The sequence below is a fragment of the Hetaerina americana genome, unplaced genomic scaffold (assembly GCF_022747635.1).
Source record: "Hetaerina americana unplaced genomic scaffold, ioHetAmer1.1.p SCAF_5, whole genome shotgun sequence".
NCBI classification, from domain to species: Eukaryota; Metazoa; Arthropoda; class Insecta; order Odonata; family Calopterygidae; genus Hetaerina; species Hetaerina americana.
The window spans coordinates 83,941,516-83,947,392 of record NW_027287095.1 but is presented as its reverse complement, the minus strand read 5'-3'; positions in this window follow the sequence as shown (position 1 = coordinate 83,947,392).

Here is a 5,877-nt window from a genome sequence, read left to right as displayed (position 1 = left end):
AGCTTCAGTTATTTTACGGGGCTATATAATAGTCAAAGATGAAGTAGATTTAAACTGTTACCAATATTTTTATGAAGGCAGATTACCTTCAATAGGCAATACAGTTCTATATCTACTATCAGATGTGAATGGGGAAAATTTGACAATATTCCAGATAGTGTAAACAAAAATCTGAAATAATATGTTGAATACACAAGGTACAAACTTGAGGTACTCTAAATGACATGCAATAAAAGTATTCCAATGCTTGAGAAATGCAGGGATCCCTTAAGAAAAGTCATGGCTTCAACCCCCCTAATGGCCTCTGGTGTGTCTGACCTGGTCAAGGTGACCGAGTATCACAGAATCAATCTCTCTAGGGACTTTCTAAACTTCAAACGTAATATGCCAAAGTAACTGACAGACATCACCACACTTAACTTCTGCAATTAACAAATTTAAATGCTGGTATCATGTTTAAAACACCATTGAGGAAGGCTAGAGGAAATCATCTCAATTATCTCCTTATGGTAAACATGGACCAAAGCAAAAATTCTATTCCATACCAATATAATAATTCTCATTTGTATATATACTCGTGTCTCTTCACATTTAGTTCAACTATGTCCTAGCTTATTATGGGAAGTTTTGGTATAGTTTTTAAATTTTTCAAAACTAATTCATAAGTTGAATTTTGCAAGACCTCTCTTTAATACTGTGGCTTAAAACAAAAATTTAAAGCAGTCAATTGATACGACCAAAAGCATCATTGCCTCAAATTACTGGTCTCGCGTTTGCCACTTGCAGAAGAACTCACCACTCGAAAGATAATTCCCAACTTGTTTTCTGGGTAGCGACAGGAGGTCCCATGGCACCAGCAATGGCATTATGATCACCAGCCATCTCTGTTGTTTCATTCACCTCATTAACATTCTGAAAACAAAAACCAAAGTGTTTCAAACAACTAAAACATAAACAGAGAGGAGAGGTTAGAATGGATAAAAGGTTTTGCTATTTGTAATTTTATATTGCCCCCAATATGAAACCCTCTAAAATAGGAAGGAATTTGTCACAGTTGGATTGGAAGGCTTCCAAATAGACTGACATAGTTTGCTCTAAGCAAAACCCTCAATTTTTGTTTACATTAATCATTGAGAACCATATATGATGAAAGAGTAGGTCAAAAAACAATATGACTAAAAAAATAAATCATTGAAAACGTGATTGGCATAAGTGAATATGGTGCATCCAAGGTGAGCACGCTATATTTTTTAAGCAAAAATTTTAAAAACATAACTTGGTGGCCACATCTAAAGAGCCCTTCACTGTACAGCTCGTTTCAATATGTGGGATCACACCTGAAGATGGCATTGCTACGTTGAAACTGGGTTGCACAACTGATGTTTTGTTGAAAATGGATACCAGGGTAATTTCACCGGATGTAAACTTACATAGAGGACTGATTAAAATTACTTGACAATATGATACGGTAACTCACTTCTGCATTCACTTCGTGTCCCTCCACTTCCTGCTCCTCCTCCTCCTCAGTGTCCAAAGGTTTAAACGGAACATTATTAGATGGGAGAAGTATGCCGGCTAATGGACGCTTTTCCTTTGCAGCTGGAGTTTGATAATCCTGAGGAGCACTGTTTTCTTTGGAGCTGTCTCCATCGTCAACTCCGATGTTCTCTTTATCTTCTGGAGGGGGCACAAAGGGTATGTGTGCACCCCAATCTTTCGGGATTGCCTCAGAGGCAAGTGGTTTCCAATTACTTTCATCATTTAAAGGGGTTTCTTGAAACATAATGTTTGAATTGCAGTGAATGGAGAATCCTGGTGCTTTAGGCATCTGAAGACCAATCTTCTCTTCCTGATGGAGCATGTCGGGGAATGTAGCATTGTCGTCACAAGGTATTTCAAACTTGGGCGCATTTGGGTGAGGCTGCTGAGGTGCAACTGAGAATGAAAGCAGATACAAGGATGATAAAAAAAAACTGAACAGCTAAAATCACATTCTCCGCACGACAGTTTACCTCCGCAACAGAGCCGAAAATCAAACAAAGACATGACTACCACTAGATGCGCATTTAATTACACCAAAAAAATATACATTTTGCATTGATAGGGATGTGTCACATCATATTGTGAATTGCTTCACGTTGATTCCAAATCATCTGCAATATAGATTTCAAATATTACGTCCAATATTAAAAATATCAATGTTAGTAACAAATGTAAGATTTAATTATCTCCAAAGTTTAAGATAAAATGAAGTATACATTACATTATTAACATTAACTCCATTAAGTCCATTTCTAAAAAGCTACAAGTCAGTTAACAAGTCATTGTAATTTACACACAATCTACAGATGTTAACAAAAGGTGCAGAATGGTTAGTTTCCTAAATAAAACTGCAACTGAAGTTTCGCATCACATTTTAAATCGACTTGCAAAATGGAGAAACTGACCAATAAGTGAACAAATATTAGTGAGCATAAAAGTGAGATATACTATGGGCATACACAAGATCCCTTAAGCGGAACATTTTCTGGATGCTACAACAAGGTCACATTTGAATTAACATTGACACAGCACATTAATTAGATACACAAAAGTTTTTTTTCATCATATTAGCACTTGAAATCCAACTAATAATAGGGAAAATTTATTTTTGTTACTTTGGTGATATGCATCTGCATTTTATGCCAACAAATTGCATTGAAAATCTCGCAGAAATTGACCCCCGGTTACCTGAAACATGGAATTTGGAAATGGGTGGAGGGTAGAAGTTGCAAGCTTTCTTCCCCAAACCATTGGTTAAGAAATTAAGTGAACTGGCAGCTGCATAAATGATGTGGCATTTCAAATATTTAATTTAAAATGCATCATTTTTGTCTGCTTCTCCCTTCTGAGGCTTACACACTATGCAATTGTATCCAGAGCTTAATCAGCACAAGACAAAATGCCAATCACTTGATTATTATCACAAGTTTTAATGGTGTCCAAAATTCATTTTGAGTTGAGGATAAATTGTTTAGCCTCAACAGCACATGAATTCAATTCAAAAGAAAATGCATTAATAAGTAACAGCTGAAAACATTAAATTTGTTATCCTCAGCCAAATTACATTAGGACACACAGTATAATGCTTTAGTACTAACCTAAAAGGGAGTCGCCCAGAGATTGCGTGAAAGTTGAGGAAAACAACTCATTCATCATCGCGTTGGCTGCTCGGGTGTTGATAGTTGGTGATGGGGCAGACAAAAAGTCGAACGGCTGCATGGGGCTTGGTTGGTACATCTGCTGGAGTCCCTTCTGTCTCTCTCCTTCAAATTCCTGAATCATTAACAGTTTTAAATGCAGTAGTAATTATTTGTTTTGCATGAAATTGTGAATAATAAACTGCCTACGTTGATAACACTGTCCCAGTCCTGTAGATGTTTTAATAAGGGTATATGGTATGTCGTGTTGCCCACATTAACAAAGTTCACAGTAAGTAGTCGCAAGGTATTTGCGGTGAGGATTGTGTGACCCAAGTATTTGAAGAAATTTTCATTAGAAGTTAAAGAAAAGGAGAGAGAGATTGTATTTTTCAAGCATTTTTTCTGGGGTGGCCATGATTCGTTCGAGTAGGATAATTTAATCCAAATGTTTATCATGCTGTCTGTATAATTTTTAATAGTTTTCTGGGCATCATTAGTAAAATCACACAACTGATAGTTCTGTAATTGTAGCCACTGTTAGGTGTAATTGTAATCATCCCATGTCTCGGGGGGCTACCATTATAGTTTAACAAGCGATTGCTTTGCCTTTGCAGATTTTCAGTTATCAGCATTTTTCTGAACATATTTTATTCAATTCCTGACTAATTATTCTTTTAGATGGGCTCCTGGTGCTCATAGCAGTATTTAACTGATAGAAAACATAATGACTCCATTATTTCAGCACGAATTATATATTTCTCAAGGGCCAGCTTCTTCAAGGACACACCACGTGGGTACTAGTTGTGTGGTTTCTACGGGACAGGTTGAACATGATTCTGTCAGTACTATAAACAGTCAAAAACACACATTTGAATTTTCCATCATGCATAAGTTTATGGTTGTTGGCCAGTCCTGGTTTAAAGAAGAGTTCTACTGCACACGGTTTTTAATATTCAATTCTACAACTCCCTCCCCATTGACTAATGCCATGATAGAGAGGAAGTGCACGCATGTTCCACATTGGACTATACCTTTAGTGACAGGGATAGTGACGATTGCTCTGGGTAGGAACACCCACGCCAGATAGATTGTGTGGAGAGTACGAGTCTGACAAAAGTCATTACACACAGCACCTGTTCCTCGATGAGTGTCATAATAAAACCTACAGAGGAAGGTAAAAAGAAAACCACCTCAATCATTCATCTCAAGAAATGATGGGCACAAATATAATGATGAATTCTGCCAGCTGTAAGTCTCATTCCACCAGTGCTAAGGCTGTGTATGGCAGCAGGGAAGGCAAGGCCTTCACAGTAACATCAGAGTGAATTGATGTTCGCACAGGAACTGATCAAGTAGATTTAAATTACATTAATTACTACTCTTAACAGTCAAGTAGATGGCAGCAAAAAAGAAGATACAGAAGAGAGTCACACTTATTAGAATCAGCATTGGGTAGAATATAGAAAAAGGAATTAGAATGTAACATATGGCAGTCAAAACTCTCTTGAAGTGATGACAAGATGATGGGTAAAATAGAAGTAGGGCTGATTACCCTAAAAAAGGAAGAAATAAATCCGCAAATAAAATAATGGAACAGAAAACAAATCTTGTGTGCATTTTCATGACTGTGTAATGCCTGTAAATTGGTATGGAAGATATCAGAAGACCACAGATGATAGGTGAATTGTAGAGAGAGGGTAAAAATCTTTCATTTCATTCAAAAGAAAATCACAAATGTTGGCTGTTAACCTGTTATAAATAAATAGCACTACAACCTAGTTGGAATGTATTAAGAATTTCTAGTATGCAATCATTTGCGTTGATGCCTGAGACTTCATTTCAATACTTTCAAGAGGAATGTTGTTTTGAGGTGGGATTTGTACATAGATACAGGGGATAGTTAGTTGGTTGCTAAAAAAGGCCAGCTTATCATTTGCTAGTATCTCATCAGTGGAGATGATGAATCTAAAAAAGTTTTCTTGGGAGTTTTCTAATGTTTTGATGGGCATGTAGCTTGTTAGCAAGACAGGGTCAGCAGGTGTGAGATGAATTGTTGTCAGTCCCAAAAGATGGATATTTTTTAAGAATGCAGGAAGAATCGAATGAAAATATTCCAGAAGGACAAATACAGGACAACTGGAGTTTGATTACAAATGCTTGTCACAAATAAAAAAACGGTAAACAGGAGCATAAAAACAAAATTATTTATCAAAAGAGAGAGAAATGGTCACAGTAGAGAATTGATGTTCGCACAGGAACTGATCAAGTAGATTTAAATTACATTAATTACTACTCATGCTCTTTTCAACTAAATTTTTAGCGGTGAACTTTAAAATTAAATGCACACCTATGTTTTTGTTGAAGCAAATAAAACAAAGTACAAGAAATTATTAATTCTTGGGGTCACTATTTGGGATCGATTCTATACAACAAATTATGCACTATTATGAAGTCAGGTCTGAGAAAGTCAGAGAAAATCCAACTTTTTTCATTATTCCAGATCAATAATTCAAAAAGGACCTTGGTAGAACTACATCTCACATACCTCTCTCCGGCCTCCATATTGTTTCATATTTTTTGGTGTAACAAAGTTGCTGTTTGGAGCCAGCACACAGTTTTCCTCCACCAAACCCAAGGGTTGACTGCATGCTCTGGCACCCTTCTCCCCAAAATGATCATCAAAACTATTTATATC